Source organism: Vanessa cardui, chromosome 14 (genome assembly GCF_905220365.1).
Source record: "Vanessa cardui chromosome 14, ilVanCard2.1, whole genome shotgun sequence".
Taxonomy (NCBI): Eukaryota; Metazoa; Arthropoda; class Insecta; order Lepidoptera; family Nymphalidae; genus Vanessa; species Vanessa cardui.
The window spans coordinates 9,931,157-9,947,477 of NC_061136.1; the positions used below are offsets into that span (position 1 = coordinate 9,931,157).

Below are 16,321 nucleotides of genomic sequence, written 5' to 3' on the forward strand. Positions count from 1 at the left end.
TATAACGTAAAATATAATAGTAAGTATATTGGTAATATAATAAGAAAAAAAATGACACAATAAACCAGTTTATCAGCGTATAGAGAAAAGTAGAAAACCGCTTTAAAATAAAAATAAAGTGGACATGTTTTTCGCGACAGTACCGCCTATCGCTATGAGTAAGTTATGGCCGTTGTAGGGTGAGTTACACCCTGCTTAGGTCACGTGGCCCGAGCGGGACGGGGCTATACGAACGTTCGAACATCTGACGGGGATGGATGATGTTGGGGCGGCAAGTTATCTTCGTTTCATTCAACTCACACTCGCGCCGCCCGAACGTCCGTATAGATCAATAAAACTACTTTATCTCTTTTTGGCACATCCCCATCCCGTCGGCGACTTCCTAGAACGATACTTCACCGAGCTATGCTTTCTCTTTAAAAAATAAAATGCATTCTCTAAACTCAAGTCTCCTTCAAATATGAAACAAAGCGCTCTTTACGTTCTATAGCAATTGTGAGAAACGTGACGAATTTTAAAAAAGGAACGGCTAATTTAAAAATAGAATGTAATTGTCGGTTTGTCAATAGATCTCTTGTTCTTTTTTTAAAATCGTCGTTCTATTTAATGCAATTGTCGTTTTTTAGCCGGTGAAACGTTTTAGCCGTGTTTACAAAGGTAATGACCATAAAATATTATTACGGGGCTGTTACGACGAGCCACAGGTAGCCCCGGGTCGCAGTCTCTAGTTCATTGCGATAGTGTACCGTCTGGTAATTGATGGTAATATTTTACCTGTGCAACGTTTTTGTTTCTAAAACTGTATTAATTAAACTGTGTTTTAATATCGAAGTTTTTGTGAACATTTGTATTTAATAACTTATTTAAAAAAATGTAAGTACTTTTTGCAAGATTTTCTATGTTACTGAACAAAATAAGAACTTGAAAATTAAAATATAACGCATAACAGACGTACACAAGAAAAACTAGATTTTCGTTTGATACAAAATTTGCTTATAAATTTTCTGATTTGACCTTTACGTGTCCTTAAAAATATATTACATCCGATTATGATGTAAGTAATATAAAAATATTTTCAAAATTTTCACCCACCACGCTATTCCATGGAATTCATGTCTGGGGTTAGTAGTAGGCGTTAATTCGACGGGCGTCTTTCTCGTCTAACAGAGTAATTACTCTTGTTACCCGTAATCACTTTTATCTTAATACTTGAAAGACCATAGCTTTTTTCGTTCTACAAACCTAAAGGAAAATTTCAATTTTAGAATACCGTTACGAAAGAGGATTTATTCAATTTGAAAATTTCGTATCATGTTAATAAAATACAGATAAATAATGGATGTGTTGAAATAGATAGTAAGTAAATATGTTTATTTCGACCAATCCCTTTTCAAAAATTTTAATATAATACATATCAATGGCATTAAGGCGTCCATGTATGTACCGACACCAAAATATATAAATAAGTAGTTATTTAAATAGCAACCGATTTTTCAACCATAACGGTTGAAGAATTTCAACTAACCTCATACCTTCGAAATAAAATAACTTTATACATAAAATTTTAAAAATCCAACTAAAACAGTAAAATATTCAAGATAAACATCAAACATGCTATAAAAATAACACTACGAATTCAATTTCCCTTAATAATAGTTTAATTTACATCGAAATACCATTGTATAGGCAACTTCCTACTTAATGAATTTATTATCTAAGCCCCTCAAGCGATATACATCATTGAAAAAGTTCTTAATTATGTCTATTTACTCAAACCACTCCTAATTAGATATTGTCAGTTTTAATGAGTTAATATAAGGGCAATAAATAAAACACCTAATTATTTAACGTATATCGTATTTATAACAGAAGCGATAACGCTTGGCTCCATTTATCGAACCTTCATCTATTTATTAATTAAAAATATAATCTCACTATAAACATGCGAGTACATTTCTACTCACGATTTACGAACGTTTATTAGGTATATAATATCATTTTATTTAATTTGAAAATGGAACGTTGTTTTGAAAATTGGATAATGTATTTTTTTTATTCTGTAGATTCGAAATTTGAATTTCTATTTTCACAACATTGTTCATAATTTCTTTTTACACAAATATAAATAAATATAAAACTTTTTCATAATAATTTTCAATCGTGTTGCTTGTTGGTGTATAAGATAGAATTAAATTAACTGGCAATGTATGATTTATTTCTTTTCTTTTATTAATGATTGCTTAATGTTAAAATAAAGAACATAGATATATTCGAGCGACATAATATAAAGGCATGTACATACTTTAATGTAGATAAACCAGATAATAAGATTTATCCTCCTAGCTTTATCTCGCCGGAATCGAGTTAATTCTTCAATATCCATGTTTCTTCCCCCTATCTGAGGGATCGGAACTCGTGATAAAAATGTGAACGTCCCAATACATGTGTAACGTGCTTGCAATCGAAAAGAAATAAACTCAAAAATATCTTTAATTAGTATATTTAGATTAGGTACCTAACAATGAAGTTTACGGCTTTATTAATTGCAATTTGTATAATTTATTTATCTTTACTGTACTAGTAACACGAATATCAAATATTTTACTTTAATATTGATTATTTTTAATGTCTTGTTCATAGAAATTTACTTGTATATTGTATAATAAATAATGAAATACCTACAAGAGAATTATTAACACTACCGACGAGGCAACGCAATCTACATACTAAAATATCTCCGTTAAATCAATATCATAGAAAATCATTCTTAATTTATATGATGGCTTAAGATTATTTATTTATTTAGATAATAGTGTCGCACTACAAAATAATTAAATCAAACGGGCCAAGACAATTCTCGTGGTGTGCATGACAGCTACGCAGCACACTAGACTAGTGTGCTAGTGTGCGTATAGGTACTTAGTGACTAACATTGGCCACTATTTCTTTCGACGGATAAATCTATCTAGACATATAAATAATCAAAAATTAGCGCTCGCTATAACTGTTCATTTAACCTGATAAAGTATAATTATTCGTTTGATATATTTTTAGCACATTAAAAACTCTTTTGTAAATCAAAGGAGTTATGAAATAAAGAGGTGCATCTAACCTTGTTATTTAAAAAATCTTTGTTTTAAGTTATCGAGTGCAACGTAGGTATCATCTCGCTCATACTCACATTGCTGGTATCAAACAAAAGTTTGGTCACGCTTAATGCCTTTACGACTGCCGGGGGTGACATAAAGAAAATGAAAAACATTTTGTATTATTCTTGTTGCGCTCTTGTCCCGCCTAACTTCAACGACCCTCTATAAGTCGCGCGCATACTTGCCACACTCAACACTGCAAGCCTTAACCAATTATATTTTTAATCTATTTTTCAAAAAAGGAACGTTATACGCGAAAGTGAGTAGCGCTTGTAATTAACGAGTAAGAAACGTCTTATGTCTTTGATGTGACGGAAGAAAAACCTTTTTTGTCGATTAGGACACTCACCGAAATGTCACTTCATAATTTCAAACTTTAATTCGATATTCAAATATTATTAAAAATGTATAATTAGAACATCGTAATCGCAAGGCTGTAAGCGCCCTAAATCTCTCCTCCGTTCCCAGTAGCTTCTGCTTAGACAAATATCTACAGAAATTACGTGTTTCGACTCTAATGTAAGTAGCTTTTTAATATTTATCTCTTTTCTGTGATGTATTTCTTGTTGAAAAACATATAACACCTTTTTAGAGATTCGTTAAAAAAAAGCGCTAAATCTTTTTATGTCGAATTTACGTAATGAAAATGCGTTATAACTATAATTACGGCAGCGTTGCTACATTAAGTAGGTACTGGTTTTGCTGTATGGAAGTAATAGATCAGTTTTATTTTTCATTATTGTATAAATTCATATAAACTTCTGAAATCGCGAGTGTGACTGGACCGCGATACGCTATATATTTGTCAACTCGGAACTATTTCTGTGCTGTTTGTTTTCGTTTTGACAAATCGCGTTTCGGGCCGGCGCCATCTTCCAACATTCCGTTGACAAGCATTATTTTGACAGAAGTTTTAATGCATATATTATTATAATTACATTGATACAATGGATCCCAAATCTAATGAGAAATCCAACTAAGATTATCATTACAGATAATATATCATTAATATTATATAGCAGAGTCAAATAACTCAACCCCCGCAGCCTGTGTTCGCTCGTAATTCGTCGTGTGTGGCTCGCGACTATTCTATATCGCTTTTCTTACAAATTTTGTCTGTGAACCATATATTTATTATTGAAATTTGTCCTTTATAGAGTTCACCAAAGGGTTTTAATTTCAATGTCTCGCTATTTGGAGTTATATCGCTTATTAACTTGGATGAATAAAACCTTAGACAAATGTGATCTATGATAAACGTGATTTCGGTAACGAGCCAGGAGTTGATGTATGGCCACGATTGTTATTTTTCTAAGGAATGGAGGGAAAAAAAATATAAAGTGTGAATACAGCGCCTTACTATATAACAGTGATGAGAAATAGTTTATTGTGAGATCACGTGATTCTAAGTAATAAAGATCACACCCCAGGAGTAATCTTCTCTCCGAGATACTGTTATATTTTCTCTCTTGTTTGTTAACGAATGAAAGATTGTAATTTTGCTGCTAAACGAAAATATTATTTATAATAAGACGCTTGTAGCGACGGAGATGCTGATGAAGTATCACATTTTATCTCCTACCGTATCAAACCGGTCTACTTAAGTAGTAGTAGTATTTTGTCTACGTAAGTAATAAGTTAAGTAAGTGTAATGCTTTTATATCAATATAGATTTGACTATTTGACTTATTACCTGTTTACTGAATTAGGTATAAGTTTCTATTAAAAACACATCTTTGAAAATTTAATACAAAACACACCTATAGGATATTGCAACATATTTGTGAAAAAAATCTACTGTTAAAACAACTCAAATAATACTTATAATACAAATAGTCAATTTGTCAACAGGTCGCATTGGAATATTATTTTGAATATATAATAATATAACAGACACAGAAATAGGTGTAACGTTTTAATGAAATAAAATAATTTTAGTAACGAATTAATGATCGCCTAATATGAAAAACGCATCTCGCGAAATAACTTCTGTGCGACAACGCTTACCGCTTGTTGCCGCACAGATAAGCTAAGATATTTATCACGCACGGATTATTCATAATTAATAGCGCCCTCAGTCCGTGACGGCATCACTTGCAGTAGGTATGACAGATTATGTATACGTAGAATAAACTGCAATGTTGCCAGCAGAGTATCGTCTTATTTCCTTGGCATCGACGACGACTCTCTGATTTATTTTTCCGTTCCAACCTACAAAAGTTTTCGGATTAAATAGTTTTTCTCGTTTCAATATTTGGCAACAAAATATTTTTTTTTTTCATTATTCTTAGTCGGATTTTAAATTAAGTAAGTGAGTTATGTTCGTGAATGTTGACGTATAGTGTACGACAAGCTAGCTTAATAAAATTATTTTAATATTAAAAATGATAAAGTGTAGTTCTCATTTTATAAATGTAAAATTCAGATGTATCATCGGGTTTGTATCAACAAAGCGTTAATGCTTGTTTATTCAGAAAGTCATTGTCAACCTAACAATATATCTGAGGTATCATTTAATATGGAGAATTATTTAAATATATTTTTTTTAAATATGAGATAACATCACATACATTACTCTGATCCCAATGTAAGTAGCTAAAGCACTTGTGTTTTGGAAAATCAGAAGTAACGACGGTACCACAAACACCCAGACCCAAGACAACAAAAAAACTAATGATAATCAACATCTGCCCAGCCGGGAATGGAACATAGGACCTCGGAGTGGCATACCCATGAAAACCGGCTTCTCTTATTACTATATATAGGTGGTAACTGAATCAAGGTTACCTTTATTATGTAATATTATGATTTTTTTTAAACTTTTACTGATGATATATAATTCCACTGTAAACAACAGCTATGTATTAACGTTATGAACTACATGAATCAACATTGAAATAATTTAAACTAAAACAATTTAACTAAAACCGCGTAATCGTTAACCTAATGTACGTACCTAAAATAGTTACATCGCAACCCTCACATACTCGGCCTAATGGTGACACATAACAAAGTGTTACGGAAATAAATAGCAAGAAAAAAGAAGGATTAGTCCGTCCGTCGGTCGCATTAGCTGACTCTAAAAATAAAATTAATCTGTAGTGTGAATGTTTACGGGACAAATAAAAATTTCTAAGTACTTTTTAAAATTTTACCGATAATTGTTTTATTACCAGTCTTAAAAATACATTAACATAAGTCTAATCTAAGTTTTAAATTGATATATATTTTAAAGAGCGACCGCTCCGGCTTCGCACGTGTGCAATGCTGATACTAAATATACTAAAGATTTTTTCTTGTTTTTTTTTACTATATTGTCCATGTATTATATACAAAAAATTAACTCTTGAATTGCTGTATCTATTTAAAAAACTGCATCAAAATCGTGATACAAGCAAACATAGGGACAGACAGCGATAAGCTACTTTGTTTTATACGATGTAATATTTATTTCCTGAACAAAAGGTAGAATTAATTTTAAAAATAATTCAAAATTGTTTGTTATTTCTCATGTTTATGTTATTTCACGTTCAAATGTTTGAATTAGGTAACGCAGCGTCATTTTTTCCATAGTGTCATGTTATATGAAATTTACGCTCGGCTTAAAGCGTTCAAAATTTTAGCTTCGCCCGTCCAAAATCCTGATTAATGTCCCGACAGGGGGTGCATCGGAATTCAGCACGAAAATCTGTTTTCAACTCTTTTTTAAGTTCTTTTTTTTTAAGGTTTCTCTTGTTATAAGATTTTTGAAATTTAGTTCTTTATGAAACGCAATAAAAAAATATCCAATTCAAATTTTTTTATTGTCATATAACTATATATATGTAACATAATAGGCAAAACATAACACGGCTGTTATGTATGTTCTATTATATATATCTAAAACCTAATAATGTAATGACTTATTATTATTAAATAGGTAATTGTTAAAATTATGTAGCATGTTGTATAAGTGTAAAATAATAGAACATTCACAATTATAAAATAATTATTAATAATAAATTAAATAATACGTCTGTTTCGTTTAGAAACAGAAATGGCGTCGGGCGCACGTCACACGGCCCGCATTCACGTCGGTGGGGATGAATTGATAGCCCAGGTAGGGGTGGGATCTACTCGCCCAAGTCATTTCAAACATGGTACCCCAAAAGAAACGCGAAATTATATTCTGTCAAACTAGTTAACACGATTGCATCAGTAAATCATTTATAATTTCATTTGTATTTAAATGAAAAAGAAAATAGTTATTAAATCGGTTATTATTACCATGATTTTACTTTTAATTGTCATTAAAACGAGATGTTTTAGAGGTCGTAATTATAACTGAAGAACCCATAATTGCATTTGTGCTCATTTATAATCTTGTAATTCAGGGGCAATGGAAAATATTGTAAGGAAAACTGTAATTTTGGAATGGAATTCTGTCATAACATCGAATAAATCGAACATTTTAAAATATAAAAGATTTTACCCAGTTAGAAATTAACCTTACTTTACTTTGGCCATTAAAACGTATCACTTTTTGCGTTTTGTATTTATTGAAATATAAGCAGCTTGGTTAATATGCTTTTTTAATTGGCATTGCTTGTGCTTAATCTTCGTAAAATTTGCATACAAATTTAAAGTGTTTACACATTAATCTAATATGCGTTAACGAATGTAATAAAATCCTCCGGGGTGGGGAGACTGAATCTGAGACAATTTGCCGTTCGCGCCCCTCGGTAAGCCCACCTATGTGTCTTTCTTATTGCCGGCTAAATCTTGAATATACAACGAAGATTAATTCCCGCTGAAAGAAAGGGTGTGCCAACCCTTTTTGTCTACCAATGCACAAACGTGCTAGAGTGCATTTCAAAGAGCTTTACCTACATAGATATAATCAGCGAATCTCTATATTACAGTTAAAATATATAATTTACTCATAATAAATCAATAGTCATAAAACTAAAGTATCAATAACAAATACATGTAAAATTTTCATCGTCGAAATGTTTAAACTCAAATTCTAAATATATCACCCATCGTGCCTATGCAAATTGTCCCTTAAAAAGAACAATTGTATAATTAAAGTGTTTCCAAATTATCATTTTTTGCGACCATCAGATATATTTGGGCGCGATAAAATGCCGTCAAGTGATAATTTAGCGATTAAATTCCAGAAGCCGGTATGGAATTTAATGATTCAAGAACGATGCTAATGTTTTGTATCTTATAATTCAGATTGCAGTTTAGATAAATCGAATTGAGTGATTGCGATGCGGTCAATACGAAGCTTCGATCCCGTGAAATTTATCTTAACTCAATCAGAATTATTAATCGGGATGAACGGCATTCGAAGGCGATATCATCGCAATTTTAGGTAACTAAATAAGTAGCTTGATAATGTTTAGCAATAAGGCGGTCGATATTCATTATTTCCACGGTAGAATGCGTGCAACCCTTATCAAGGAAAGACGCCCGTTTTTTCTCGGTTTTCCCAAATAATTTATTTAGCGGGCCGCCGTCAATTTATCTCTGTGGGAGCTAATTTCGCGTCGGCCCGGTGGCTGCCTGGCGCATGCTGTAATTCAACAAATTGCGCGTCCTGTTGGATTTATGGGCCCTCGCACTTGACGGAGCGCTTGCCGCTCTTCTTCCATTGTTCTTACTTGTACTGGTCAGTGCCTGGAAATAGAATTCAATTCAGGATGTTTGTCTAACTTAGGTCATTAAACGCTCTATATTAAACATACAAAAATAGGTTTTGTGTTTTAGTTTTTGTCTTGTTATGCTGTGTTGCTATTTTCTTAAAATAACAAATATTATTTTAATCCTTTCCTTATATCAATAGGTATATATAACCTCTCTCTATTCGAGACTCGTTTGGTCTATTGATAAGTTCATTAAAAGATCATGTTATAGCGTTAATAAAATTATATCTAATCGATAGCTACTTAAATACGTTCCACATTCAAAATTAAACGACGATTATAGGTACAGAATTATGTTTTTTAAAATTCGTATGTAATCAATAAATAAAGGTAAATCAAAATAGCACAAATAACAATATAGAGACTACGAATTAGGTAAATCCGTTGTCCGTAATAGAAACACATAATCGTATCAATAATTATTCGGTTGGCGTTCTCCATCTTTATCACTTCCCGTTGGAAGGTAAGCCGCCTTGTACCGCTTTGACTTCTTTAAAGTAGTTCGTTTAGCTTTTATTGCGTGATTTTGCGAAGACAATGCTCAACTACGTGCTTCGTTTGATCTGAAACAAAGAATTAATAAGTATATTTAGAATTTGCTTAAATTAATAATCTAATTACGAAAATCAATAGGGTAGCTTCCAGGTTACAGTATAATATGTATAAAAATAGTATTTTATATAGGTATCGATGAAACAGCGCAGCAATGAAAATTAAAGAAATTTGTTAAGTACTTAGATAGTTATGTTCTAAAAATGCATTTTATCTCGCTTTTTTGTTAACGCTTACCCTTATAGAAATTGCTACCCTTATTTTGTTTTTATAAAAAAATATACATATGTACTTACAAAGTAATAAACACAGTAATGTCGTATAGGTGTATCGGCAGAAATCGGGGCATGGCTAGTTTGTTATAAAATATAAATTCGATGATATTTAATCTGTAGTTAAAGCTCGGTTGAGTTATACAGTGCTACGACTGTTATATCTTTTTGCTGACTGCGGACGGCGAGACAGCCGTCCCGCTCGCGCGCCTTCGCGAACGGGCAACATCAGCATCGAGGGAACTATAAAGAGCTGAAATACAATTTATAATCATAAAATAAATAATATTACACCGTATTAGTAACTATCACGAAATTAAATAAAAAGCACCTTCCTATATCAAATTAAGAGGAAAATATCGAATTGAAATGAGAAAAAAATATTCTTTATGCAAGCAGGCTCTTACAAGCACTTTTGAATCGTCATTTAACAACCATATTAAGTTAAGCTACCACTAGCTCGGAAAGTACATTCTACCGAGAAGAACTTCAGTAGTTACTCTCTTTCAACATTAAAAAAAACAGTCATGTTAGTTAATTACAAATATATATTCATGTAATGTATCCTGCCCGGAAGTCAACAAGTAATATTTTTACTCAAAGTTAAATCTATCCATATCAAATTAACAGAAAAACCTAATAATGAAATTGATAATTTTATATAAAAGTTAAATAAATTAAAGTCTTTTATTCGTCGCTATTATTTAGCTTACACTTATGTTAAGTTTCAAAAAAAAAGTAATATTTATTTAACCTATCGATCAAATATACGCAAATTTAATCAAATCTTTTATAAAATTCGATATAAATGACACAGTGAAGTGATACGAGTCACACTAGTAACAGCTCTATACAATATCCTTAGTCTTTGTAAATCAGCATATGCAAAGTGGTATAGCAATAAATCTAGCAGCTCTTGCTCGTTCTCGCATCATGTTACATCTTAATTTCAGAGCCGGCTCGTCGGAGCCTGCCTGCCAGAGATACGGCCTTTTATCAAATTCGCATTACGCTAGAAATTAACTTAAACTTTTAAAAATATTTCGTGAGAGTTAGCTATAACTGATATAACTGTTATAATACTGACAAGGCTAGACGACCTTGCTAGCTTTACTTATACCTAATTCTTTCGTTCTTTTGTTTTTGGCTTTACGAAAACATTCAACAAATACCTAAGATATATTATGAATGTCGGTACTTAATATTGAACACGTGAGTTTTAAACTTCATTCTAATACATGAATGTGTACAGGAATGGATTTGTCGACAGCTGCTTTAATTAAAATTAAATTTATTTCGCGAATGATGTACGTCGATGCGTTTTAATTTTGTTTTGTTAATTGGCATTTTATTAATTTCGCTTTCCTTTTGTTTCAGGTGGTCGTCGCGTGTAGCGCGTTGTCGCTTGGTAGGTGGCGGTAGATGTTAGGGCTCAACGCGAGTGAATGTCAGCGCGCTCCGTGATATGTCATAGCATTCCAGATCTCCCATTTCGTATGCAATAAAATGTGCTCTGTATGGATTGTCGTATTGCCGCTTGATTTACTCCACTCGCCCGACTCGGTTTGACGTCGAGAGATCAAGATATCAAACTCGACTGTCGAATAAATTTTTGTGCCAGCCCACACGAACGCTTAGGCAATCGACTGCCGAAGATTTATTGTCAAAATTTCCCGTTAGTAACGCTTACCGAGCACACTCCGCGTATCACTATTTCACAAATAAAAGAACCAGTCGCGATATCATCGTCGACTATAAATTATATGAAGCTCGTATGAAAAATACACGTTTCGATGTCCGCTTATTTATCGCTTAGCTTGAGTTATGTATGCATACGTTATGTTAATCTCGACTTGTTATTAAATAGACGTTTCTATTAATATTAATTAGCTTTTGTCAATATTTTAGGGAAGTTGTCTAATAATGCGAACGCTAGGTCGACGTTATAAATAGAGACGTCAGTGCACGGACGTGTATCGAGAGAATGGAAAAGCGGAATTGTCGATATCGACTAGCTGATCCACTATCGGTACCATCGGGACGGTGGCTGTTCCACACTAGGAATAGGTTGAGTTCCCGCGTTGTTCTGCCTCGTGATATATTGTTCCGCATCTCCCTGTATAAATCTTGAACGCCTGCTGAGGTACACGGGACACGCCGCCGCGCCGCAGCCTCGAGCTTCAAATGGAATTGTGTTTTTATTTATCGTGCGAATTGTGCCCCACTATCGCTCACTCGGAATCGCAGTTTATCTGCCAAAACGCGCAGTTGGATCGATGCAAATTTAGCTCTTAAGTTATTCTATTCCTGTATTCGAATAAGATGCTGTTCTCGAATCTCACCTATCGAATTAATTTTACAACTACTTTCTTGAAGTACAATTTGAAATTAATAAAGCTCTGCTTGTAATTTTGCGTCCAGGACAGAATTTTATTTAAGATTTATTAAAATTAGTGTAAGGAAAAAAAATGAAAAATGTACAAATACCTACACACATTGGGTTTATCGGTAACTTGCCACATCTCTGATATAAAGTGTTCCATGTTAACCCAAATAGTGGGGGGCAAAATAAATAATAATATTGGTACCACGTTATCTGTGCAACTTATATTGAATGTACATTTTTGGTAAGGTCTAAAAGGCTTTTTTGAAAAAAGGCTCCGTCTAATCTCACTTGTCGTGAATCTGTGCGACTCCTAGAAAACGTTGGATACAGTGACGTGCTACCTAATGTTACTTGTGTATATAATTATAAGTTTAGTATGAATTAATATTGAAAACTGATGTACAACGTCTGTATACGTTCAGAAATTAATTAAAATTGTGTCTATATGGAAGATTGCAAAGTACTGGCGTGACGTTACGTTAAAATGATTTATCAAATATTATAGTCGTAAAACTGTTTGTATTGTAAAAATATAATGTAACAGATATAAATATGAGGTAAATAAACGTACATTTTATATCCTTTATTTGTATAAAAACGCTTTCTTTTAGAGCAATCTGAAGTAATAATGTCTTTTATAAATATTTTACAGATAATAAATGTCCATAACGTTGGCGTCACTCCTAGAACCTATATACGTAACGTGAAAGGCTTTAGTATGAAAATATTCCATTTTAGTCGATAGCTTAACTTATTCTTAGCTTACCTATAGTCACTTAAAAAATGACAAGAATCAAAACTAGTTGTGCCCAGTATACGAATAGCTATTAAAATTAAGGAGTAATATAATTTATTTTAAGATACAGTAGTGGTAATATTTTTGGATTCCTATAAACATATACGTAATTTTTCTTCATAAATTTAGTGATCGTCAAAAATTTGGTCGTGATTCTTTCGATACTTTTATTAAGTTATCCAACGAAGAAGTGCCAAATGCAATTTCAGTGTATTCTTAGCTAATATATATATTTTATTTTCAATAATTCATATTTTATCTTTGGACCCTTATAAATCCTTATAATTTCCATTCAAATGTCATATTTGTCAATAAAAGGAGGGAATGTTTATAGTGTCACGATTTTTTTTCTTTGTCAAAAAGATATTTTTAATAAACACACAATTGTGATACTGATCACTGTTGAAATACATGAAATTGTTGAAATTTAAATTATGATGAAAGATATAAAAATTATACTTAAATTATATATGAGTAATAATCAAATAATAATATATACAAAATCTATTCAAATAACAAGCTTGCTAATAAGATCATTCAAAAAATAATGAAATATAAGTACAATTATCTGTGTTTGTATTTTCTGATATAATTATGATTTGCATTAAACTAAATTATTCTGTACCTTTGAAATATATTTTAATTTCAACATAGACAACAATTCTATCTTTATGGAGGTGACATAAATCGATTTTGATCCGGCTAAGATATATGTGAACAGGATTGTCACAGGATTATAGGATTTAATACAGCACAATTAAGAGCGATCCGCGTCTCATTTTGTGTGAGGGTCTAGAGATGAAATATCCTTATGTTTATTATTAAATTACCTCGAGAAGTTCCTTTGATTATACATACACATAATTGGTCTGATTATTTTGCAATTAATTTTCAATAATGTTTCATTCAAATATGCGTTTTAATTATTATAAACGTAAGAAACAAATATTTAGATTAAGATTCACTTATTTCTCATTTTATCAAGAAAGAAATCACGTCTAAGTTTTATTGTAACACTTTGTTAAATATATTGTAAATATTATAAGCAACTTATTTATAAAGCTTTTATCATTGAGATGAAATTGATATCGGAATTCAAAATTTTTTCACTCGTTTTGTAACACACTGTTTTCGAATTTTATACAAATATAATTTTATTATTTTACAATACGTATTAAATGTTTATTTATTTTATATGGGAACGTGCTCACGGATGTAATACGTAAATTTTGTTAACAAAACATCGATCATACGTAAATAGGTAGGCCCAATTGATTGTAATATACCTATTATAATTGATTAATATTAATTAGTAATAATGAAGAGAAATACTTAAAACTCGAGGGATTCTAGTTAAAATGATTTAAATGTTTGTGTTTTACATTTGTAACTGTGTGGAATGTGTAATAATATACAATTATGTATATATTACCAATAATATTATGAATGAAAAGCGATATTATAATTTTTTGTACAATATCGGCTACAGTGCAAGATGGATCTGCATTAAATAAAAATTCTGTTACTGTAACTAGTTTATTTATTTATTTCTACCTCACCTAAATATTACGTTACACAAAATCACACTAGTATTTTAAGTTTTTGATAATCGCAGAGTGCAGTGCGCCTATGTTTAACTGACTCTATTAGTTGTGTGTTATTAATATGGTCTTGCATTTGACTATTCTTGTATTTTCTTAAAATATAAAGAAAAAATACTAAGATTATTTATTCTATCTGTCTGCTTGGAATTAACTGTACTGTATTTTATATTAATCACTGACAAAGCAGATTATACTTTAAGTATTAAAGAAATTAGATCATAAAAACTACAGTGGTTTGTGTGTAATCACTTTGATTATAAACGAGAAAAAGTAGAATCAACTGATCTTAACTAGATAAGTAAAGAAATAATCTATATCTATATAAGGTGGAGAGTTTGTTTGGTTAAATCTAGTATTCTCATTAACTATCAGTCCATTTCGTATCAAATTTGAATCAGACTTCAACATAGGTTGAAGATTATATATACCTATAACTTCTCAACCTACCTACCTACTACCCTTTGGAGCGAAGCCGTACAACCGTCAACAAATTCAACACACTGCTAGTTCAACGTAGGTATGAAGGAGGCGTGTACAATGTGGTACACTGTACAATGAACATACCTTGTATAAGTCAAATCTCATGAAAAACAATACAAAAACAATCTATCTTTATTTATACGTTCTTTATGTCCTATTATACTCATATGGTTATTAAGTTTGTCGTATACTTAAACATATGATACCTACTAGAAAATAGCGCTTGGCAGGTAGGTATAGGAGTAGCCGTGGTGTCGTGCCAAACAGGAAGTGTGCATGCGAGGCCGGGACGTGGGGATCGAAGCTTTGCCAAGCGAATCCGAACCATATTTGCATACTGTTTGTATATACTGGCATTTTAATATTCTGAAAAATGTGTATCTGCCTATTTTAATGTCATAGCTTGAAGCGAAATGGAAGGACTCAAGCTTAGAGCATATTCTCAAATTAAGTACGTCTGCGTTATTTCTGAAAATAACGATAGCTGTATCTACTTTATCATCAATTAACGCATAATTATACTGCAGTATTTCACGATAACAAATACGAAGCCGAGAATGAGGAAATATCGTTTCATATTGAGATTTAGAAAATATTCTAAAAATGTTTTATCGCATCGTCATAATTTCTCGTTCCGTTAAAATAACTTTACAAGGAAAACACAAAGTTACGCAAGCCAAAACACAAGAAACATACTGCGTCACGGAACTCATCTTCGGGGATCTTCTATTATTTACGAGCGGAATAAGCCCCATTTTTTATAAAACACGTAAATTTGTCTGGCGGCCGCAATAAATCAGGATGTATTCCGGATTACAGTTAGAGTAATGACTCAAGTCCACCTGGTGAGGGACTGCAATTATTCAGCCATTCGCTCGACCGTACAGAATCCACTTTCGGGTCTTACGTAGAACAGTCTTCTAGATCATGGTTCAGTATATTTAATTATACCTACAGGATGAGGTCAAGCAATTTGCAAGTCAAGCATAAAGATTATTCGTAAAAGTTAAAAAAAGTAACATCCATATCGGTAGCTAACGAGCAGTTCCTTTTCTTGCCTTTTGGAACTTCTTTCATCTCGTTGCATATGGCTGAATTTCATCCGCAATATTTTGGTTTCCTCACGCCTATTTCGCTTGCTAAAGCACTAAATAAACTGAAGCAAATTAAGTAGTTGCCACTAGAATATAAGCATCATATAAGCTAATTTGTCTGTTTTTCGAATTCTTTTAACTAAGCTTTGTAAAGAAAGGAAAGCTTTATAAGAACATCTACGCACGTACATAAATTTGACTGAAGGAATGTTCAGATGTAGGCATAAATTTGGTATTTATAATTCAAGACTTCAACCAAATTAATTTACCGTTGGAAAGACCAAGTGCAGCTACACAT

The 16,321-nt window shown here is 32.0% G+C and overlaps 1 protein-coding gene across 1 annotated transcript in view; it reads left to right on the forward strand.

Moving 5' to 3' along the window:
- The window catches only part of LOC124535067 (homeotic protein ultrabithorax), a 121,447-nt gene extending 107,077 nt beyond the window's left edge, over positions 1 to 14,370 (forward strand). The window contains exon 3 of the mRNA XM_047111107.1: positions 11,041 to 14,370. The gene's annotated coding sequence lies outside the window, so the exon portion shown is untranslated. The remainder of the gene's footprint in view (positions 1 to 11,040) is intronic.
- Positions 14,371 to 16,321: the final 1,951 nt, after the last annotated feature.